Source organism: Stenella coeruleoalba (genome assembly GCF_951394435.1).
Source record: "Stenella coeruleoalba genome assembly, chromosome: 10".
In the NCBI taxonomy this organism is placed as follows: Eukaryota; Metazoa; Chordata; class Mammalia; order Artiodactyla; family Delphinidae; genus Stenella; species Stenella coeruleoalba.
This window is the reverse complement of record NC_137156.1, coordinates 18,589,748-18,615,246: the sequence shown is the minus strand read 5'-3', so window position 1 is coordinate 18,615,246 and position 25,499 is coordinate 18,589,748. Positions and strand designations below refer to the sequence as shown.

The window sequence follows — 25,499 nt, the reverse complement described above, 5'->3', positions numbered from 1 at the left end:
TATTTGGTAGTGAATATGTGTCCATACTACTCTCTCACTTCGTTCCAGCTTACTCTTCCCCCTTCCCAGGTCCTCAAGTCCATTCTCTACATTTGTGTCTTTATTCCTGTCCTGCCCCTAGGTTCTTCAGAACCATTTTTTTTTTCTTAGATTCCATATATATGTGTTAGCATACAGTATTTGTGTTTCTCTTTCTGACTTACTTCACTCTGTATGACAGTATCTAGGTCCATCCTCCTCACTACAAATAACTCAATTTCGTTTCTTTTTATGGCTGAGTAGTATTCCATTGTATATATGTGCCACATCTTCTTTATCCATTCATCTGTCAATGGACACTTCGGTTGCTTCCATGTCCTGGCTATTGTAAACAGAGCTGCAATGAACATAATACTACATGACTCTTTTTGAATTATGGTTTTCTCTGGGTATAGGCCGAGTACTGGGATTGCTGGGTCGTATGGTAGTTCTATTTTTAGTTTTTTAAGGAACCTCCATACTGTTCTCCGTAGTGGCTGTATCAATTTACATTCCCACCACCAGTGCAAGAGGGTTCCCTTTTCTCCACACCCTCTCCAGCATTTATTGTTTGTAGGTTTTTGATGATGGCCATTCTGACTGGTGTGAGGTGATACCTCATTGTAGTTTTGATTTGGATTTCTCTAATGATTAGTGATGTTGAGCATTCTTTCATGTGTTTGTTGGCAATCTGTATATCTTCTTTGGAGAAATGTCCATTTATGTCGTATGCCCATTTTTGGATTGGGTTGTTTGTTTTTCGATATTGAGCTGCATGAGCTGCTTGTAAATTTTGGAGATTAATCCTTTGTCAGTTGCTTCATTTGCAAATATTTTCTCCCATTCTGAGTGTTGTGTTTTCATCTTGTGTATGGTTTCCTTTGCTGTGCAAAAGATTTTAACTTTCATTAGGTCCCATTTGTTTATTTTTATTTCCATTTCTCTAGGAGCTGGATCAAAATGGATATTGCTGTGATTAATGTCATAGAGTGTTCTTCCTGTGTTTTCCTCTAAGAGTTTTATAGTGTCTGGCTTTACATTTAGGTCTTTAATCCATTTTGAGTTTATTTTTGTGTATGGTTAGAGAGTGTTCTAATTTCATTCTTTGACATGTAGCTGTCCAGTTTTCCCAGCACCACTTATTGAAGAGGCTGTCTTTTCTCCATTGTATATTCTTGCCTCCTTTATCAAAGATAAGGTGACCATATGTGTACCATACTGTCTTGATTACGTAGCTTTGTAGTATAGTCTGAAGCCCAGGAGCCTGATTCCTCCAGCTCTGTTTTTCTTTCTCAAGATCTCTTTGGCTGTTCAGGGTCTTTTGTGTTTCTATACAAATTGTAAAATTTTTTGTTCTAGTTCTGTGAAAAGTGACAGTGGTAGTTTGATACGGATTGCATTGAATCTGTAGATTGCTTTGGGTAGTAGTCATTTTCACAATGTTGATTCTTCCAGTCCAAGAACATGGTATATCTCTCCATCTATTTGTATCATCTTTATTTTCTTTCATCAGTGCCTTATAGTTTTCTGCATACAGGTCTTTTGTCTCCTTAGGTAGGTTTATCCCTAGGTATTTTATTCTTTTTGTTGCAATGGTGAATGGGAGTGTTTCCTTAATTTCTCTTTCAGATTTTTCATCATTAGTGTATAGTAATGCCAGAGATTTCTGGGCATTAATTTTGTATCCTGCTACTTTACCAAATTCATTGATTAGTTCTAGTAGTTTTCTGGTAACATCTTTAGGATTCTCTGTGTCTAGTATCCTGTCGTCTGCAAACAGTGACAGTTTTACTTCTTCTTTCCAATTTGGATTCCTTTTATTTCTTGTTCTACTGTGATTGCTGTGGCTAAAACTTCCAAAACTATGTTGAATAATAGTGGTGAGAGTGGGCAACCTTGTCTTCTTCCTGATCTTAGTGGAAATGGTTTCATTTTTTCACCATTGAGAACTATGTTGTCTGTGGGTTTGTCATATATGGCCTTAAATATGTTGAGGTAGGTTACCTCTGTGCACACACTCTGGAGGGCTTTTATCCTAAATGGGTGTTGAATTTTGCCGAATGCTTTTTCTGCATCTATTGAGATGATCATATGGTTTTTCTCCTTCAGTTTATTAATATGGTGTTTCACATTGATTGATTTGCATATATTCAGGAATCCTTGCATTCCTGGGATAAACCCCACTTGATCATGGTGATGATGCTTTTAATGTGTTGTTGGATTCTGTTTGCTAGTATTTTGTTGAGGAATTTTACATCTTTGTTCATCAGTGATATTGGCCTGTAGTTTTCTTTCTTTGTGACATCTTTGTCTGGTTTTGGTACCAGTGTGATGGTGGACTTATAGAATGAGTTTGGGAGTGCTCCTCCCTCTGCTATATCTTGGAAGAATTTGAGAAGGGTAGGTGTTAGCTCTTTGAATGTTTGATAGAATTCACCGGTGAAGCCATCTGGCCGTGGGCTTTTGTTTGTTGGAGATTTTTAATCACAGTTTCAATTTCAGTGCTTGTTATTGGTCTGTTTATATTTTCTATTTCTTCCTGGTTCAGTCTTGGAATATTGTGCTTTTCTAAGAATTTGTTCATTAATATATCATTTAAAGCTTGTATTTCCTTACTTATTTTCATTTTGGATGATCTGTCCATTGATGAAAGTGGGGTGTTAAAGTCCCCTACTATGATTGTGTTACTGTCGGTTTCCCCTTTTATGGCTGTTAGCATTTGCCTTATGTATTGAGGTGCTCCTATTTTGGGTGCATAAATACTTACAATTGTTATATCTTCTTCTTCGATTGATCCCTTGATCATTATGTAGTGTCCTTGTTTGTCTCATGTAATAGTCTTTATTTTAAAGTCTATTTTGTCTGATATGAGAATTGCTACTGCAGCTTTCTTTTCATTTCCATTTGCATGGAATATCTTTTTCCATCCCCTCAGTTTCAGTCTGTATGTGTCCCTAGGTCTCAAGTGGGTCTCTTGTAGACAGTCTTGTTTTTGTATCCATTCATCCAGTCTATGTATTTTCGTTGGAGCATTTAATCCATTTACATTTAAGGTAGTTATCGATATGTATGTTCCTATTACCGTTTTCTTAATTGTTTGGGGTTTGTTATATTTGGTCTTTTCTTTCTTGTGTTTCCTGCCTAGAGAAGGTCCTTTAGCATTTGTTGTAAAGCTGGTTTTGTGGTGCTGAATTCGCTTAGCTTTTGCTTGTCTGTAAATATTTTAATTTCTCCATTGAATCTGAATGAGATCTTGCTGGGTAGAGTAATCTTGGTTGTAGATTTTTCCTTTTCATCACTTTATATATGTCCTGCCACTCCCTTTTGGCTTGCAGATTTTCTGCTGAAAGATCAGCTGTTAACCTTATGGGGATTCCCTTTTATGTTATTTGTTGTTTTTCCCTTGCTGCTTTCAATATTTTTCTTTGTATTTAATTTTTGTTAGTTTGATTAATATGTGTCTTGGCATGTTTCTCCTTGGACTTATCCTGTGTGGGACTCTGTGCTTCCTGGGATTGACTGACTATTTTCTTTCCCATATTAGGGAAGTTTTCAACTATAATCTCCTCAAATATTTTCTCAGTCCCTTTCTTTTTCTCTTCTTCTTCCAGGACCCCTATAATTGGAATGTTGGTACATTTAATGTTGTCCCAGTGGTCTCTGGGACTGTCCTCAATTCTTTTCGTTCATTTTTCTTTATTCTGCTCTGCACTAGTTATTTCCACTATTTTATCTTCCAGGTCACTTATCCATTTTTCTGCCTCAGTTATTCTGCTATTGATCCCTTCTAGAGAATTTTTAATTTCATTTATTGTGTTGTTCATCATTGTTTGTTTGCTCTTTGATTCTTCTAGGTCCTTGTTAAACGTTTCTTGTATTTTCTCCATTCTATTTGCAAGATTTTAGATCATCTTTACTATCATTACTCTGAATTCTTTTTCAGGTAGACTGCCTATTTCCTCTTCATTTGTTAGGTCTGGTGGGTTTTTACCTTGCTGCTTCATCTGCTGTGTGTTTCTCTGTCTTCTCATTTTGTTTATCTTACTGTGTTTGGGGTCTCCTTTTCGCAGCCTGCAGGTTCGTAGTTCCTGTTGTTTTTGGTGTCTGCTCCCAGTGGGTAAGGTTGGTTCAGTGGGTTGTGTAGGCTTCCTGGTGGAAGGGACTGGTGCCTGTGCTCTGGTGGATGAAGCTGGATCTTGTCTTTCTGGTGAGCAGGACAGCATCCAATGGTGTGTTTTTGGGGTGTCTGTCACCTTATTTTGATTTGAGGCAGCCTCTCTGCTAATGGGTGGTGTTGTGTTCCTGTCCTGCTAGTTGTTTGGCATAAGGTGTCCAGCACTGTAGCTTGCTGGTCAATGAGTGGATCTGGGTCTTAGCATTGAAATGGAGATGTCTGGGAGAGCTCTCACTGATTGATATTACATAGGGCCAGGAGGTCTCTGGTGGACCAATGTCCTGAACTCTGCTCTCCCACCTCAGAGGCTCAGGCCTGACCCCTGGCCAGAGCACCAAGACCCTGTCAGCCACACGGCCTGGTATATGGGGAGTTACTTGCCTTTTGGGAAGTCTGAGGTCTTCTGTCAGCATTCAGTAGGTGTTCTGTAGGATTTGTTCCACATGTAGATGTATTTCTGATGTATTTGTGGGGAGGAAGATGATCTGCACGTCTTACTCCTCCACCATCTTGAAGGTCCCTTCCAAATTTCCTCATTTGAAAGAAAAAAGACATCAAGTTTGCCCAGATTCTGCTGAAATAGATTGTACTTTTTTTTTTAATGGGATGAAATGGCAAAGTTGATACTTGGATGAATGCATTAATAATTTCTTTTCAGGAATCACATGAACATTTTTCAAGCAATAAATTGTGTTTTCTGAAAGAATGTAAAGATTTTGTCACTGACGTTATAAAATTAAATGACACATTTGAAAATAATTTCCTGGTTCACCTGAGCATTGTCTTTCTAGTGTTTTCTCTCTTGTATGATTTAGACCTTTTTCAGAGTTTTTGATCATTGCCAACAAGGTTGCTAAATAGAACAGTCTTTGTGGTGCTTAAATTATGGCCATGTGACAAAGAAAGCTGTTTAACTTCTTACTTCTGAGAACTGCATGTCCGTTTTAGTTTATTCTTCTATATAGCCGCCTCCATTCTGGAAGTGTCTTACAATACCATGGAGGACAAATAACCATGACAGCAAAAACAAAAATAAACACATGGAAAAACAAGCAAAGTTCTGGTTTTTTAAAGATTCCATGCTTAAGGCAAGGTCTTCCACAGGTGGTCTTCCAAACCAACAGCTTAAGCAGACACATAGAAAGAAGACACTTCTGTAACACCTCAAGGAGAACATTTGAGCTTACATGCTGTTTGTCTTACCCTGCTTACGTCTCCAATAGCTCTAGTTTGCCCACTTTATGCTTTGTACAGGGAAATTCTGCCCTTGGAAAGAAGTTTTAAAAATGGATTGAACTAATGTAAGAAATAGTATATCCACAAGCATTAATGTTTGTCACTAAACCACCCCTATACAGCCTAATCCTCTTTCCCCATAATACTAGAAACCATGACATGTTGAGTCTAGAGGAAAGTGAGCAAGTGAAAATAGCATTCACTCACCTGAATTCATACTTATAATAATAGTGATGATGGCAACCACAATTAAAAAAGCATCAGTAGGTTCTGTGTGATTAAACTTTGTGAAAAATTGACATATTGTTATAACAGTAATAATTAATTATTACTAATTAAGTCTTATAAAAAAATTTTGAAATTTTGCAAACCTCTCCAATTTGAAAATCCAGTAAGTATCAGGAAGTTCCAAATCTTTAGATCAAGTGAATTTTAAACTGTGTTTTGTACTATTGCATCATCAGGTCAGCACACTAGTAGGCAACTCAAAATAGAGACCATCTTTGTAAGTATTAGTCTTATATGCTGTGAGGGATAAAGGATGTGAGGTCCTCAGGAATGTGTACTTTGCATAGAATCCTAGACCCTGGTTATGCTATCTCACCTTTCCTTGAAACAATGCTAAAAGGTTGGTGCTACTCTTGTTTTCATCTTGTGAATAAGGACTCTGAAATTCAGAGTGAATAAATAAGTTGTAAATAATCACTCAGCCATTGTGTGTTGACATCAGGACATGAACCAAGGTGTTTTGACTAAATCCTGTGCTCTTTCTATTGTGTCAAGACAACTTAAAAATTGGGCACCTTTTTAGCCCCCACTGGAAATGACTATTGTCTCCTCCTCTTCTGTTTTGTCTGAATTTCCTGACTCAGATATTCACTATTGAATTGCAATCATGTGTTAGTCATAAATGTCAGAGCTCCAGGAGGGGAGCTGGCTACAGACAATGGACATATCTTGATTGTCTATGTTGGTACACTACTGTTTGAAGAATCTTATTTTAGGACTTCAGCATCTTTTAATATCCAAACAGAATGCTTTGGGACCAGAACAAAATACTTTGGGATGTATTTGGAATTTGTCACTGAGCCTTTTTCCACAGACTGTCCTATAGCAAGGAACCTGTGGTACCAGTGTAAGTGCTAATTTCCAGCAGAAAATGGAAAGGTAGAGATGTGTTGCTAGGGTGGAACTTGGAGGTGGTTTTCAAATATGCTTCTACTAGTCTCCAGATCTTACGAAGTGTCTTTTCACCTCAGCACAGCACCCCACCCTCTAAATATTCCATTTCACCTTAATCAAATGAATTTCTTATTTATCTGTTCTATATGACAAGCTTCCAGTAGGATTTATTTTTATAAAGTCTCTGGTTTAAGTTTGTAAACCATGAGGATTAAGGAATGGGTTGAGGGATCATTAAAGAATTCCTGATATCTTCCTGATTTGGCTTTTCCTTTTACCCATGGTAGATCTATGTTCTAACACTAGATTCCTCCCTATCTCTTTAGTTCATCCTCTAATTTCTAGGGAGGTAAGAAAATAGAGAAATGATTTGCCAAAGTGAGGGCTTTTAATCCAAAGGCATATATAACTACTTTTCAAAGGGTGATCATCAAGCACTGAAAGCAATTTGATTCTCAGAATTTTGTAAGTATCTGGCTTAGATAATGAGGGGTAGTTTTGCCCTTTTAAAGTACACTATTGCTTTGGAACAATTATGGATAACTTCTAAAAGCATGATCCTCCAGCATTCAAGTATATGATGAAGAGAAACATAATTTGTCAACACGCTGCAAGGATTTCACTGCCCAACACAGTAATGGAGGTAATGACTACAGAGTTGTTGTGTGAGACTTCTAGTCTATTAACATCCTAAAATAGTCACCCTGAGTAAAGACAGAATCTGGCCTTTTGTATTTTTTCCCAAATGACGCCAAGGGTCACAGGGTAAGGTGCAAAGTTTGTATGGTAGCTCTGGTACTCTTCGAGTCTGCATTTGCAGGGGGCGTTCTTTATATTCTTCATTATCCACCATATCAGCTTCCTGAGCATCATCTTCAAGTTTATTTCATTCAGAAGTGATGTAAGCCATTCTGATTTAACCTTATAGAGGTTGTCTTCTCTCCCCCCATCCCCACCCTCTTTGCATCCCAAGTCCTTTTGAGTTCCTGGCTGCAAGCTTGACATTCGTCATTTGATATTGATGATAGCAATTTCTGTTATAAGGTTTTTCTACCCTCTTTCTCAAAGCTAGCTTAATGCCAAATGTCGGTTAGGAAGAAATATGCTTCCTTGTCAATAGCTAATTCTTTTTCTTAAATGACATTACTTTCATGGATACACACTTGCAAGCATATTTAGCATTTTATGCTTTCATTTTTGTAAAACTACATTCTGTCTTTCTTAACTCATTTTCTCTGTGAACATATACATGGTGCCAGAAATTATATTTAAACTACTTGCTTATTGAAGTAGTTATTGCAATTTTCATGCTTTCAGTGTGAAGGCATTTTAGATGTGATGTATTTAAGGGTTTAAATGCAGCAACAACACACTTTTTCCCTACCCCCACTCCTAGTAGCTGTCTCAAAATTAGAAAACCACCTTCCTTCTTATGTAGAAGGACAAAGAAGCAGGGTCACCTGCCTGCTCCTCAGGCTTAAATTGAGGGGGGATAATTCATGTCTTTTCCTTTTTTTTTTCCTTGAAGATAACTACTATTTTCACCACGGAGACCAAAAAAAGGTCTTACTGTACATTTCTATAGTGGAGCTAAAAGCGTTCAGCAGCCTGTCTGAATTGAAAGGTCTAATTAGATTCTCCTTTAATGTAAGATCTTGGCTTCAAGATACTTAACCACTAAAAGAGAGGGCTTTAAAAGAGGAAGCTATAAAATGTTTAAATATTAGCATGTTAAGTATATAACTAGGAAATAAAAATACAATGTATCATATAAACTGGGAATTTTCTAATCCATTCTGAAAACTACCTTTCAAGCTTGGGTCCATTCAGTACATATCCTATTCTCATAAAGGAAATGGTGATAAAAGGAAGTAAGCTATGGAGGAAAAAGATCCCAGCAAGATCTCTAGGGATTTAAAATATAGAAGCAAGCTGTTCTAATATCATTAGTGATACAAAGAGATTCGTGGTTTCTTTCTTACTCCTGCCCCTTCCAAAGGGCAGTATTCCCACATTTTATTGCAGATGAAAGATAGTGAAGGTCATTTTTCTTTTTGTTTTCTATTTTTTTCCAGATTGGCAAAATAGAAATTCTTCATGAATTTATTATTGTTAAGTAATACTTAGCAACAGATGATTATTCTCTTGTCCATATGAAATTTGGGGCCAAATATTCCTGACATGTAATCTGCATATTGAGCTTTGCAACTTGAATTATTCAGTGATTCTGTGTTTGTATGCCCTGAAGTCCCAATTCTTTGAGACCCCTTAAGAATTAAGCTCCAGGGAAAAATAAGTTTCTCAGACATGAGCTCCAGAATCTGGAATTCTTTTCTGCCCCAGAATAAATTTTGTAATGGAAAGGCTTTCAAGAACCCTACAACTCAGCAAATTTGTAGACTTACATGGATTGTTCTTTTGCTTTCTTCTCTTTTAAAATGTCCCATGCCTTTTTTTTTTTAAATTCTGAAAAGACCAAAAAGTTTTGTGAAAGAAAATGATGGTTTCTGTCCTCTATGGAGTTTATCTTTAATAGAGATTAATTTCGTTCTTTCTCTTTTGTCAAATAAGAGGGATTTTTTAAAAAACTGCTTTTAAATGGATGCAGAGGTGAACAGGTTTCATTTTATTGATGCCTGTAGCTTTTTTTCCTTAAAATAATATTTTTCCCTGGAAACTTAAGGAAGGACAATCTGCTAGCATTCAGGAAATATTTATTGAGTGACTACTAGGTACCCAGCACTCAGGAAAGAATAAAATGTAATATCAAACAAATATAGATTGCTACATTGACACATAAGCAATGTGTCACATTAGCCAAAAAAAAAAAAAAAACCTGGATGAGTTGAGCAGGCTAGTGTGAGTCAGGCTAGTATTTTCCAAAAAACCAAATGAGCTGAATCAGGCAATTGGCTATACCTTTTTTTTAAATTTTATTTTTAGTAAAGTTGCAAAAATATTACAGAGTTTCTGTATACCCAGCTGCCAGTTTTCTCTGTTGTTAATATGTCTATGGTACATTTGTTGCAGCTAATGTACCAGTTTTGCTATATCTTTATAACTAAAACCCATAGTTTATTCCAATATCACTATTTTTTCTTGAATGTCCCTTTTCTGTTCCAGGATATCAAATTACCTTTAGTCACCATGTTTCTTAAGCTCCAATAGCCTGTAAAAATTTGTCAGACATACTTTGTTTTTGAACACCTTGACAGTTCTGGGGATTACTGGTCAGGTGTTTCGTGAAATATCTCATTTTTTTTTTCCTGATGTTTCTCATTTTTAAACAAGAGAGAAGAAAGATCACAGAGGAAGGCTGTCCTTCTTACAGCATATCAATGGTACTTGTTCTCAACATGACTTGTCACTGTTGGTATTAACCTTGATGACTTGGCTAAAGTATTTGTCAGGTTCCTCCACTGTAAAGTCCCTTCTTGCCCCCTTTCCATAATGTACTCTTTGGAAGGAAGTCACTACCTGGAGTGCATCTGAAGGGGTGGGGAGTTATGTGCCAAGACTTTGAGGCGTGAGCATTTACCAAAATTATTTGGAATTTTTCTGCATGGGAGATTTGTTGAAAAGACGATCCTTTCTTCATTGCATTGACTTTGTGCCTTTGTCAAAAATCAGTTGACTATACTTGTGTGGGTCTATCTCTGGGCTCTATATTCTGTTCCATTTTACCAATATGTCTTTTATTTTGCCTATACTATGCTATCTTGTTTCTGGTAGCTTTATAAGTCATGAAATTGGGCAAGTTGAGTCCTCCAACTTTATTCTCTTTCAGAAGAACAAAGGACCTAGAAGAAACTATTGTAGGTCCTTGAAGCCTTTCTGGTTTATGTTTGTTTTCGTCTGAGAACGTACTCTATATGATTTCTATTGTTTTAAATTTATTAAGTTACATTTTACGGACCAGAATGTGGTCTATCTTGATGAATATGCCGTGTGAGCTTGAGAAGAATGTGTATTCTGTTGTTGTTTAGAGTATTTTATAAATGTCAATTAGATCAAGTTGACTGATGGTGTTATTCAGGTTATCTAGAACCTTACTGGTTTTCTGCCTGCTTGATCTTTCAATTACTGACAGAGGGATGTTGAAACCTCCAACTATAACTATGTGTCTTTCCGCTATAATCCACTGTTACTATGTTGGAGTCTTGTTGATGTTCTAAAATGTGGAGGGGGGAGGGGCATGCTATAATCTTCTTATTACGTCTCAACCTTTTTGTGAGCTTGGGTCTCAGAGGTGAAACCTTCACAAGTATTGCTGTTCCTCCTCCAGGAATGTAGCTTTTTATTCCCCCCATTCTCCTACCCCTTTCTCTGACTGCAGTGTCTCTATTTCCTCAACGTCTGGTACCCTGTTGACATTTTTGTTCTCTGAGTGAGACAGGAAGGCTGGAATTGGAGCAGGATCCCTTTTCTGAACTGGGGTTAAGGTTGCAAGCTTGCCCTGTGGTGAATCCCTTCCCTCTGGAGACTAGACTCTTGTTAGGGCATAGAATATGTGTGGATTTTAAGATTACTACTCCTCCCTTCCCCCAGCCTGGGCCATAAGGGCATCCTTCTCAGATCCTTACCATGAAACCTCAGTGGAGTTTTTGGACTAAAAGCTCACATAAATTTAGGACCTCCCTAAGACTGCTACCCCCAGGAATGTCTCACTCTCACACCAGTCTGAATTCGATCTCTACCAATTTAACAAAATAGTCATTCAAGTGTTCCTACCAAATAAGGATTCCAGTGGCTTCTGCTCCAGATTAAGCCAAGCTCAGAAGCTGTATCTCTCTTGACGTATCTGTCTCTTTAGATTTCGGGGTGGTGGTTTGTCCTGGAACCACAGTTATCAGATTTGTTCAAGAAAAGTCATTGATTTTCAGTTACTTCAGCTTTTTTCTTGTTGTAAGGTTGGAAGTGACAATTTACAAGCTCTTTATATGCTGGAGCTTAAAGTGAAAGCCCTGCTCCATGCTTTTAATGAGCCATGTGGTCCTGGACTTATTATTTCGGCTCTGACCATCAGTTTCATCATGTCTTTAAAAAAATAAGATTGGATTATGCGCTCTAAATTCCCTTCAAGCAAATACAGTAGGACTGCAAAGGATTAATGGACATGAAAACCTAAAGGCTGGCCTCAGCAACACTGGTATTTTAGAGCCCCTGACAGGGTATAGAGATTTAACTGAACATTGGTAAGCCACTGTCAGTATTAAAATGCATTTTCATGACTCCTGAGCATTCTCTTTTTCATACTTTACCTACTGGAGGCCTGAAATCTACTGATCAAGTCAGAATTCAGAACGGAGGTTAAAAACTTACTCCAATAATTAAAATTTACTAACCACCCATGAATTCACTCTTTATTCCTTACCTTCTCACTCTCAACCAATATGGTACATTCAATTAATTAATTAGAAGGTTATGCTACTCTCATGATAAAAATGGTCAAAGTTACTAAAGAAAAATAAAACAAAAAAGCCAAACAAGTTTTTCTTTGCTTATTTGTATGACAGAAGGGTTCAGTGACTTGGCCTAATTACCTAAGATGATCACTCATCCTCACAAGTGTCTAAGATTAAAGGTTAATATCTCTAGGATAATGAAAGAGACACCAAACCAAACAACACCGTCATAAACAAAATGCAATATGTTGGTCTCCATGATTGTTTTATTTAATATTATACTGTCAGATCTTTAGGCACAGGGGCTTGGAAAGGTTTGAGTTAGTCATGGGCAAGTCATAATAATATGTTTTGATTGGCCGTGTACACATAAAAATGACCTCCTATGTCTCACCATCAGACTCAGAATTTGCGGTGTCCTACATTTATTCTTTGGGACCAAATCATTTAATGCTCCTTAGTGGTCTCTTCAAACTAAACAGGGCTCAAAAGTAACTTATCTTTTGTTCTGCTCTGATCCTTTCTCCCATCTTATTTCCGGAGACACTTCCACTATTTTGCCCAGCTCAAAACCTTGGAACTATCTTTGACTTTGTATTCTTCTCCACCTTTTATATTAGTCTATCACAAAGCCTGTTATAACTTCTGTCCAAATATCTCTGATTCTCTCTTGTTTCTCCATACAGACTTGTCACCACCTTAAAGGCCAAGTACAATGAGTACATGCTAATCCTCTTTCTTCCAATATGAAACAAATAACATTAAACCATAAAGCCCCAAATCTATGTCGTAACATAAAAATAGCCTTATTTTAGATCACAAAAACTTTGACAGGTTAATCAAAGCTGAAATTTACCTCCTGTGTTTTGTTGTTTTTGTTAACCCCTGCATTGCTGGTGCCCCAAACATATATTTTGCCTTTATGGGCACGTAAAACAAATTTGTTAAGAGTGCATAGTTAACAGATGATGGACGAGATAGTTGGGGACATGGGAGAAGGATGAGGATACTTGCTGTGTAATCACCTTGATACAGAGGAGACAGGACACTTTTTCTATCCTCTCTCCTTCTAAGTCCTAGGCTGTGAGCAACTTCTTTGTTGTTGAAAGAAATATTTTATAAGAATATGCAAAGAGGTTTGTGAGTCTAAATGAATTCACAAATTAGTGTTTATTTCTACGTTTTAGATGTTATTACTCTATATTTCTTCCTAGACTAGTTTCAGAACAGTGGCACAGCAGAGCCAAAATGACCTACTTTTTTAGGAGGGCTCATTAGCACATTACAGAGTCTCATTTTTAAAATGTCTATGGCATTTTTCCACATTAACCTTATTTGCCATAATAGATTTGTGTTTTATTAAATTGTGCAAATGGCACTTTCTATAATAAGAGATTGGTTAATTTGCTCTTTTACTGAAATGGCTAATTGGGAAAATTTTCATATTGAATTCGCATTATCACTCCATAGATTTTAAAACACATAACTGACTCTCCATAATGCTGCTGCGATTGCTTATTTATTCTTTAACTGTTTCTATGGCAAAGTGGACCCTCTCTCTCGAGGTCTGATGATTCTATAGAAAAGGTGATGTTCTTCCTTTACCATCTTGTCCTTTGGTTTCAGGAACAAATTTAGACATTTTTATTTGTACCATTTGGTTCCGATATTTGGGGCATTTAAATTCTTCTCATTTGTTGAATTCTTTGAAACATTTTGTTGTTATTCCAGTTTAAAGAGATGTTTGAAACCAGTTGCTTTAACTGTTACTTTAAGTGAGCTTTTCTGAAGGTCGAAAATAAAATCGTCCAGAAACCAGGAAAACTGAAACACAGTAACACTACTTTATACTTAAAAATACATACATATATATATATATATATATAACATAGTATATATAATATAAATGATATATCCTTACTATATACTTTTTTAAAAATTTTATTTTATTTATTTAATTTTGGCTGCATTGGGTCTTTGTTGCTGCATGCAGGCTTTCTCTAGCTGTGGCGAGCAGGGGCTACTCTTCATTGAGGTGTGCAGCCTTCTCATTGTGGTGGCTTCTTGTTGCGGATCACGGGCTCTAGGCATGTGGGCTTCAGTAGTTGCAGCATGTGGGCTCAGTAGTAGCAGCACATAGGCCCTAGAGCGCATGGGCTTCAGTAGTTGTGGTGCACGGGCTTAGTTGCCCTGCGGCATGTGGGATCTTCCTGGACCAGAGCTCGAACCCATGTCCCCTGCATTGGCAGGCAGATTCTTAACCACTGCGCCACCAGGGAAGCCCTTTACTTTCTCATTTCCAAAAAAGGGAGTAAATATATAAAGTAATAAACACTAAGTAAGAAAAACTGGCAATATTGAAAAGCACAATGAAGAAAATGGAAATTATACAGTTTTAACAACTTAACACAACAACGAGGCAGTTCTTAGATATTTCAGGTATTTCCCATGCCTAAGATGTTACTATAGTTATAATAATAATTCATGCAAGTTGTACTTTCCTCTTGCACTTAGTATTAAATCAAAGGCGTCTTCCCATGATACTGCTTTCTCTTAAATCTCTTTAGAGCCTCAGCAGCCCATTCCAAGGTCATTCCAGTTTTATAACAAGGTAGGTTAAGAAGTGATTACATACCTACAAATGCAGAACAACACTTGGGAAGTAACAATTGTGAGTGTTCTAATGCTTGAAAGTGGTCTCTCATACATTTAAAATAACATGTTTACGTAAGTAAGAGTGGAGGGTAAATGAAAGATTAATAACCCTAGGTCAGAGTCGATTAATGGCCAAAGCAAATAATTGCTGCTATTGTAGTATTATCTAGATATGGAAAATGGTCTTTGAATTATTGACCCATGCCTTTAATAGAAAATGATTATAATTATGTTCCTGGTCTTATAAAATTATAAATTTCATACAGATGGTTATTGTTGCTTCCTATAATATGTTACTAAGGATAATATGTTTTTTTAATGACTATGATGCTAGACTGAACTGAATAGACTATTTCAGTATAATCTCAGGTTTCACAGAACCATATTTTACGAATATGAATGAACTTCAACCAAAACCATGTAATACTTGCTTATTGTAGTGGACATTCCAAGATCAGACATTTTGTAAATTTCAAACAGTTTACATGGATTGTTGTTGCTTCTACTTAAACTTTTGTATCTTACATGAGGGATGATTTATTTTTAATACGAAGAAATAAGTTTATACTCAAATTCATATGTTAGGAGGAAGTAGTGACTCAATTAAAATACCACTTTATCTTACGATTATTTGCTCTGATCTTTTTCACAAGATTTCATTAATCAGAATCACTTTAATAGGGACTTCCCTTGTGGTCCAGTGGTTAAGAATCTTCCTGCCAATGCAGGGGACACGGGTTCGATCCCTGGTCCAGGACGATCCCCCATGCTGCAGGGCAACTAAGCCCGTGCGCCACAACTACTGAGCCCATGCTCTAGAGCCCGTGAGCCGCAACTATTGAGACTGTATGCTGCAACTACTGAAGCCTGCATGCCTAGAGCCTGTGCTCCACAACAAGAGAAGCCACTGCAGTGAGGAGCCTGTGCACTGCAATGAAGAGTAGCCCCCGCTCGCTGCAACTAGAGAAAGCCCCCATGCAGCAACAAAGACCCAGAGCAGCCAAAAAAAAGAAAAGAATCACTTCAATAAAAGTACAGTAGAAATATATGGAGTCTGCAGGAGATATAAAACTAAAGAAGCAGATAGGGAAATAATAACACATTCTTTTCAAGAACGTTATTACTCATAAATCAAAACTAAGTATTTGGTACTCCTAATTGTCAGTTCTGAGTTCCTAGAACACTATCATTTCTGCAGTGAAAGTCATGTACTTCTCACTTGGATTAAAATTTTTGTTAATTACTTTAAAAAATTTGTCTCAGTAGACAGAGGGCCACTGAGCTATTCAGATGACCTCAAGTGCATTTTTTATGTTTAATTTTCAAATAATATTATTGAGATAGATTTGTTTAAGGTTAGTATATATTGTTTGGACATTTAAATATTGATGCATCAGACATGTATCTGAGGTATCAAGATGATTCTAAAGTATTTTGGTGTAATTTTGTTTTCAAGGCTTAATGCAGGTGTTCTGGGTACTTAATTTGGGTGTTTAATAAGTGCTCAATAACTCTAAATCGAGTTTGATGAACTTACAATATTTCCTTAATAAATATCTCATATAAATCTGATACAATGCCCTGAAAATCTCACAGAATCATCTTCGGAGATAAGAGTTCTCATAGGCTGTCTTTAACTGACTTTTTAAAGGCAGAGTCCTGTATATTACTTGATGGCTTTCATCTTTTCTGGATCATGGGGGATAAAATGTTATTATGATAAGATAGCATTTCTTGTTTAATTCTCAAGCTCAGTCTGTTTTTTCAGAAACTCATAAAATCAAGCCTGACTTGGGGAGCACTAAGAGTCATTTTCCACAGTAGTTTTATATGAGTATATCTCTCCCTATCTATCTACCTATCTACTGTATATAGAGAGACATAAATTTTATACATATTTATAAAATATTATTTATTTTAAATGTATTTTTTCCAAGATTTTCTCTCTCCCTTGCATGAAGTCAATATGATCTTTTTTTCCCCAGCTATCTCTGGAAAGAGTTCAAAGATGGAAAGGCCTGGAAAGAACTCAGTTGCCTGCGGTCTAGCATTGATCAAAACTCACCAATGTCTGGTTCTAAAAATTGTAGTAATTGCAAACATACTACCTCAGATGTTGGTTTATATTGAACTCAGTGGTCAGTTGGCTGTTCCATTGGATGCTTAGATAAGAAATATAAAGTGTCAGACACATATTTCCTTTGAGGTTTGTGGCTGTAACATTGACAAATATTGACCTTAATGTCAAAGAAAAATAATTATCAAATGAAAATTTTATCGGTGGCCAATATTTACATTATTACAAAATGTTCTATAAAATGTATTACTTTAAGATTGTAGTGTAAGCTTCAGAATAGCTTGCAGTTACGCTTTTGCACCTTAGGACATACTTGTGATTTTTCTATGGAAAATAGTATTATAGGAAATCAGTTGACATTTTTTTTTATTAGCTTCCTATGAGGCCAACATTTTGAAAGAAAATGGATGCATATTATTCATTAGGCTACATTATTTTCAACCTAGGTAAATTTGATAAGATTGGGGCCATAGTCCCTTTATAAGAAAAGAAGGAAAACGATTCCTTATCGTTTCCTTATCATATTCCTTCCTGAATGAGAAACTCAGGAATTCTCTGATTCCTTATGAAGATCTAGTTGATTTGTCTGTGTTGAGGGGAAAGGAAAGACTGGCTTTTTATTTTAAGTTCAATATTCCTGTGGTGCCTAAGAGTCTAGTTCCCAGTATTCCATCTGTCATTATCCATTTAGGTATCAATCAGTCTCATTTTGCTCTAAGAAATTGATTAAATTGCCTATGTCATAATTTCATTTGAGTTTAACAGTTTAAGCTATATTGTCACTAGTGTCATTGTCATCCAAATACTTTCACAACTATTTAACTGTATTTGGTTCCATGTTTGGGGGTCTAAAATTAAGTAAAGTGATATGGTCTCTGCCCTCTAGGAGATTATAATCTTAGGAAAAATTGGTTAAGGCAAACTTGCAGACCTCCATTTGATTTTTTTCCTGAGACCTAAGTCTCTATCTCCAGATTTGCCTTTTATTGGAAGAGCTGTGTGTGTGTGAGTGTGTGTGTGTGTGTGTGTGTGTGTGTGTGTGTGTGTGTATGCATGCACACATAAAGTTTTGGATCCATATCTTAAGTGGAAATACTTTATTAGTCCACAGACCTGGCATGCTTGATTGACTTAAGAAAAAAAAAAGATGATAGAAACATTTTCACAATTTGCAATTCACATCTAACTCTAAACTCAAGGCTTTGCCCAGCACACCACTCCTGACCAGGGAGAAGTGTCGGGAACACAGGAAGACACCTGTTTCCCCAATGTCAACTTTTGCTTCTGGCCCAGCCTGATATTAACTTAATCCAGTTGCTTCTATGTGAGAGGCAAGCATGCCTCTTCTTCCACAGCATGGATGTGTAGATCGTGAGGCACTAGTGATTTCTGTAGCCCTGGATCAAACAGAGAAAAGCTAACAGGGATCTGAGGGGACACAGGACTTCTGCTCCTTATCTCCCTGTCTTCCCAAACACAGCCACCTCCAGACTGTGCGCGTTATTAAGAGCTGTCATTTTTCTTTCTGAACAAATCACCTCCATACCGTTTGCACTCGAGGGTACTGGAGAGTGTCCTGCCTATCTCTGTACATTAAATAACCTTATTGTGGTGCCGAGCCTGGCCACGTCTCTCCCTTTCTCTGTGGCAGGTGTATTTATCATTTTCCCCACGCTGACATTCGTAGCTCCAGCTGCCAGACCAGGCCTGGCACCTTTCTCTCTGTAGATTAGTTTGCTTTCTGCAGGATTAAAAAGGTTTAGAGAGCCACTGGGAGTTGGCAGGAAGAGCCTGAGTTGTTTAGAAATGTCAGAAAAGTGTCAAGACTGCCAGTTTTCTGGGGGCTCCAATAGGGGGAGGAACAGAAGCACTTATCAGTCAGATTCTAGCAGACAAAACACCACGAGAAAGAGGCAACAAGGATCCCTAAGATAATAAGAAATTCTTGTCTTTCTTATATTCTGAGAAGAGCAGAAAGAGATAGAGGGAGGAGGATGGTGGTAGGGATGAAGAACTCAGCTTTTCCACCAGGCAGTTGAAAACTGACAAATCAGACAGCCCCATACATCACACGCCGGTGTCACTATTCAGTGTTAGTCAACCTTGTGGGCAGCAGCCACGGGAGAGAAGACAAAGCAGGAGATGGGATGCTCTGAAAGCACACGTGTAACTCATGCATTTAGCAGCATCTCACTTTCCCATTTCACTTTCTGCTTATATTTGGATTTCTTTGATTATTTGTGGAGGAGGGAGCTTTTATCTTTGATGTGTTTCCTTGGAGAGAGGAGACATTCCCCAGGGCTCAGACAGAAGCCTTGATCTCCCGAAAACTCTGTGCAGGTGACACAGGAAGTGTCTGAGTGATATTTTTTAATGCTGGATCTATTGTATGCACCTCAACTGCTGGGAACAAAGAGGAATTGTTGTATCTGAAAACCCTTAGAGCTGGATTAAGCATGAAAAACGAATCAGAGAGTGTTATTACCGCATGGTATATATGGACATATTGACTACTCAATCCTGCCAATGTTTTGTGCCTTCACGGATGTATTCTGACGATCCTTTGTAAGGGTGCAGCACAAAAGGGCCTGAGGCCTGAGAAACCTGTCAAAGAACTTCCTCGGGTTTGGCTGAATTTAGAGCGAAACACTCAAGGCATTTGGCAGATCTCCGCAGAAGTGATTTCCACCGTGCCGTGCGCCAGCTTAGGTCGCACTTTGGGACCTTCTTAGGTAGAGAAGGAAGATGAGCAAGGTTTTTGGCTTTTTCTTCACGGAATGAAGCGTGGGAACAGCCTTAAATTAGCAAAAGCAGAAAGAAGAGATGTAGTCAACCTCTTGGGCTTTTTTCCTTGTTTGAATTATGGGTTGGTTGATTTATTTGTAGTATGGGCAGTGGTTGGCCCAGATGATTTTTAAGGTTCCTTCTAACGTAAAATCCTATAATTCACTGATTGAATTCACATCCCTGGCCTTAACAGCTGGACTAGGCTAGTGAACTCCCCCCTGACACAGCTGTTCTCTGTGCCTAGGTCCTTTTTAAAGGTGTCATCAAGGAAGAGGTAAAATTATCTTCTCTGCTATGATTCGTTCTTAACCACACGCTGAGAATTCAGGGGCCAGTGTCGGGGACATCTAAATATCCCAATCAATAAGAAACTTCCTTTTGGTTAAAGTGTTCTTTTCAAGTGTAGCAAAATTTAATCACTTCTTCTTACGGAAAGCAGATTTCTAAGGGACTGCAGGCATGTCTTCTTTCTGAGAGAAAGAACTGGATCTTGTCCTCTCAGGATAAATCCCGACTCCTATTAAGTTTTTTATCTCCTTACATGTGTGAAACCTCATCCACCAATGTACCTTCATTCTCTTCTTCTGCACTGGATGTCTCCCCTTGGTCTCCCTTGGCTACGCCTTTACCCAGGTAGCTCTACCCATATCTTTCCATCTTATATTGTTCTTTTCATGTATGCATCAACATGTTAGGAACAGAACATGGGACAGGACAGCAAAGGTCCTTGCTCTCGTGCAATTTAATTTCTAATATGCCATGGGGGTGGAGAAGGGATTCCAGGGTGAGAATGATAAATGATAAGCATGTTCATAAACAAGAAGCTTTAATATAATAAGGTCTTTAAAGACAATAAAATTAGGTGATAGGATAGAGAGTGAATGAGAGGTGGGCGGGGAGCTACCTGAGATCATGAGGAAGGTGTTTCTGAGGAAATGGGGTTTGAACTGAGACTAGAAATTACAGGAAAGATCCTGTCTCATAAAGATGCATGAATGTAAGAGCACTTAAGGCAAAGGGAGTAGGAAGTGCCAGACCCATAAGGCCAGCAGGAGTTTGGCTCTGAGAAGAGAAAGGAGGCCAGTGTGGCTGTGTTACAATGAGTAATAGGGAGTGTGGTAGGAGACAAACACACAGATAGGCATGGCTTTGTCATGAGCGACTGAGGGCTTGGCAAACTGTGGTTAGGATTTGGAGGATGCCCTTGGAGGATTTTAATCAGGAGGTAACATAATCTGATTTATATTTTAAAAAATCATCCTTGCTGTGGTGAATAGATTGTAGAGAAGCAAGAGTAGGAGCCAGAGGTTGGTTAGGAGGCCACCTCAGTAATCAGGTGAGACATGACAGTGGGCTGGACCTGGGCTGTGACAGTGGCATGGCGATGGACAGAGAGAGACAGATCAAGACATGATTTTAAGATTAAATCAACAGTTTGGGATGATAGATCAAACCTGTCAGATAAAGGAGGAGAGAGTGCTGAGAACCACTTCCAGATCTCTGGCTTGAGTACTTGAGTACATAGGGGTGACAATGACTGAGATGGGGAGAGCTGGGAGAGAAACAGGTGTGAGTGATAATGAAGGATTTGTCTTTGGCCGTTTTCTTTATGTTGCATCCATTTCAAATAAATATTATGGTTTCTATCTGGGGGCAGGGGAAACACCTCTCCTTTCCTGTTTCCCTGTGGAGGGACTTCCAATCAGGCTGATACTGTCGTCTTCTCTCTGCTGTTCACTCATACCTCCCCTGGGGGAGATGTGATGTCAGGTAACTGGTGTTCTTGAACGTATGAAACACTGGAGGGTTGTGTTTGGGTTTGGTTTTGTTTTTTGATAAATACGGAGCTTTCTGATACTTACCCAAATCTACTGATCCACTCTTGAATAGCATGGAGCAGTATATGTATCGAGATAATACTTTTCTTTTTTACATCATGACATTTCTTGAAGAACGCAGAGCTCAGCACAAACAATGGTTCTGATACCATCAATAAGAAGGATATTGAAATGCACTGCTCCTTGAAAATTGAAACTGGCAGCATTTTTTAATATGCTTCTAAAGGATAGTGACCCAGTGACTTGCTATCAATATCACATTATTGCTATTACCAAACACTTTCAATTACAGAATACCATCTGGATCTCACAGTCAACTTTTAAGATAAGCAGGATGTGCATTTTAAATTCACAACTTGTACAGATGAAGTAACTGAGGCTCAGAAGGAAGAAGTGGCCCAAAGTCACAATATTAGTGGATGGTTCAGCGAGAACTTGAACATGTGCGTCTTACACAAACACTCTTTCAATGCATTGTGCAGCAGATTTACAAACTTGTGATTCGTAGTATCACAGACTAAATTAATCAGACCAGGGAAAATTAGTGCCGGTTTTTACATACAGACACACACACACACACAGGTGCACATCCACACACAGAGACATAGGCAATTTATGGGACCAAAAAAGGACAACATTTTTCTTCTAGTTTTTTAATTTTGCTACATTTAATATTTATGTTAATTTTTGTTTCTTGGTGAAATGTCAAAACAGAGGCACAGCTAAATGAAATCAAATGCTGCTGCTACCTATTTTACAGAATTTCCCATTTTTTATCTAGAACCTTGGCATTAACTAGAGGTAGCCAAATGCCATATATAATGGGGGGGGGGGGCGGGAAACCTTTTCAGAAATATCTTATCTCACCCATTTCTTTTTTCATTTTTGTTTTTGTCCATGTCCCAAACTCTTTTAAATACCAAATCTCTGTGTGTGTGTGCGCGCGCGCGCGTGTGTGTAGGGGGGTGATTTCCAGTGGGAAACAATTTGGGATTGAAGGTTTTCTGTCTCGTGTAACATCAGGATAGCAGCCAGTGGAATGGGAACTTTGGGGATATAGGAATGATGTGGTTAGTATTTCTGGCCGTCTTGAGTCAGCCCTCACAAGTCCTCCGTGAGTCCCTGCCTAGTGCCCCTTGCTCATCTTGTCCCAGCCTCCTGGAATGTCTTTCTCCGGGTGACTGGGGTAGTCTTGGACTGTGTTTTATGCATCAGATACCAGATTCAATCTAGGGCTGCTGCAACAAAGTTCTACAAAATGAGTGGCTTAAACAACACAACTTTATTGTCTCACAGTTCTGGAGGCTAGAAGTTTGAGATCAGGATAGCAGCAGTGTTGGTTCCTTCTGAGGGCTGCGAGGGAAAAATCTGGTCCAAGCCTCTCTCCTTGGCTTGTAGATGGCTGTCTTCTCCCTCTGTCTTAACATCATCTTCCCTTTGTACCTTCTCAAAGGAATGCCTTGGTCTCTGCCGCCTCGTTTTTTTCCAATGCTATTCCATGTATTCTCTATCCCTACAACTTTTGTGAGAGCTGGGAGATGGTCTGTTTTCTTCAATTCCTTCATGCCCCAATCTAGAAGAGTGCTGCCCATGTAGAAGAGCTCAAAGGCATGACTTAGTGAATATCCACAATGAAACTCTTACGTAGGGTCTTTGAAAGCACAAATGGAATCTCTTTGGTGTTACTGCAGTTCCTAAATATTGAATTGGGCATCCTAACACTTGAAAGCCTCTCATCAGCTAAGAGCTCCCAAGTATTATTTGCTTAAGTATATATGTATAGATTCAAAGGTAGACCTCGCAAGAATATATGAGTTTTGTAGCAAAGGTTGGGACTCTAGCCTGGTTTATTTTATTTCATACTCTTGTCTCTAATTCTGATTTACTTCCAGTCAGAGCATTGATTTATTTTTTTTAGTCTCTTCTCACTTTGTTCTTCATAAGCCCTTTGTTGGTTTTCTAAAAGTTATTGCCACTGAATTAGATTTTAATGGAGTTAATATATCAGTATGTTATTTAGGGTTTTAGTCTGTGATTAATCCTAGAAAAGCTGGGTGAGTGCCTTACCAGAGGGCTGTGTATTCTCCAGGTTGTGGCATTATTCATGTCAGATGCAAAAGGACAAATACAGAGCGGCAGGAAAAAATGAGGCCGGGAAACGGGGAATCTGGGCTATGGTGCTAGAAGCCAAGGGGTAGATTTTTTTCAGGGGAGCTCAGTTTTCAACTTGAGGGTCTCTGGTAGATTTTAACCCTGTGGTAACTAGGATTATGATGTTATTTATTTCTGATCTATGTTTAATGATGAATTAACAGATTTACCTTTATAACCAACTATATATTATGTTTAATCTAAGCAAGGGGCAGATCATTAGGTTATGATCCAAGACACACCGTTTATTTGTGCCTCTCTCTACTTGCCGGATGAAAAGGAGCTTAACTTCTATACCACTCCTATAAGTAATATGGAGGGCAGTTAAATCTGCTCCCTGATTTTTATGCGCATGCTATCAGATGTACATTAAACTCACTCTGCAGTATCTCTGTGTCCCCTTTCACTAGGTAACTCCGCCTCCCTCTACTGCTTTCCTGTTTCACAGGCAGAGGACACCAACAGGAAATTTACCTGTTCCCCTCTTAAACACAGGTGGCGACAAAAACTTGAGAATGGTTATATGGGCAATCCCCTCTACATTTTTCTATCGAAAAGATGGCCTAAGAAGTTGGAGATTCTGCCAGTCTGGGCTATGATGTCAGCATGTCCTCCTGGATATGTTTTATCTACCAAGCACATGGCTGGCAATGTTATTTCCTCCTTCAGCATTTCTGGGTCCAGTGTGGGATAGCAGTGTTTTTTATTTTGTTTTGTAGCGATACGCAGGCCTCTCACTGTTGTGGCCTCTCCCGTTGCAGAGCACAGGCTCCGGACGCGCAGGCTCAGCGGCCATGGCTCACGGGCCCAGCCGCTCCGCGGCATGTGGGATCCTCCCGGACCGGGGCACGAACCCGTGTCCCCTGCATCGGCAGGCAAACTGTCAACCACTGCGCCACCAGGGAAGCCCCCAGGTCACATTTTTTAACCAGCAAAAATACCCTGCAGTTCTAGGTTACTTTGACATAGGTAATTCCTCTGAGCTTAGATTTTACGCTTACTGTTCTCCAAATTAGCTCTCGAACCCCACAGGTTTCTGCCTTTTGAGCTTTTAGAGTCTTAAATTTCTAATATAACCAGGGCACTAAAGTCCTTAGCTTAGAAGGTCACAAACCGTTGTAGGACGGGGTGGGAGGGGATATGTGTGTATGTTAGTAGGGTTGGGTGGAGTTATAGTTAGTGAAATAAAGCCTTGAAGAATTGTCCTATGATGAGTAGAAGAAATGGTGCTGAGTATCAATTACAAAGGCACTAGCTGATACCTGACTGAATCTGTGTCAGAACAGGACAAGAGTTTGAAAAGGGAGGAGAATTGTAAAACGTTACAGAAGGATAATGTTTGTTCCCTCATCTTTCTGCCTTTTTATGTGTATTCTGGAGCCATGTGAAGCAAAAATAAATAAAAATATTTAACCAGGGTTTCACGTACCATGTCCTATGTTTTTTTGCGGTTAGGTTTAATGTTTGGAATCCTTTACAGCAAGTCTTTACCAATGTCATACATCTGTCAGCAACAAATCCCTTATGAATTGCTTATGGGCATGAATGACAAACATTTTCATTTCATATAATCAAGGGCTTGAAGGGAAACTCAGGTGTCATCAAAACTGTCTGCCTAGCTGTGTGCAAACGTGACCATCCTTACAGAAAGCTGTGGACCTATGAGTATCTGGACTGTTTTCAAAGGATGGGGACGTTTCTCCCTTGAATAAATCTTTCCTGCTGTTTAACAACCTTTACAATTGGGACGTGCCTTCTCATAAAGAACTTGCTTTTAAAATTGACCAGAGTTTTTCCATTTTGCTGGAAGAAATAGACTACTTTGTATTGTTTGACCACACACTAATGCTTTTGCAGCAAAGGAATTCATTGTACGGTGACTGTACCACTGGTGTGGGAGATATTTCTTCCGTGCAGTGGTCTCGTCCCTCCTCTAACCTCTGCAATTTCCAATAGGATTGTCCCACAGATACTCT

At 38.5% G+C, this 25,499-nt stretch overlaps 1 long non-coding RNA gene across 1 annotated transcript in view; it reads left to right on the top strand.

Moving 5' to 3' along the window:
• Positions 1–25,499, top strand: part of LOC307193312 — a 768,132-nt gene that overhangs the window by 596,432 nt on the left and 146,201 nt on the right. The gene's annotated exons all lie outside the window — the stretch shown is intronic.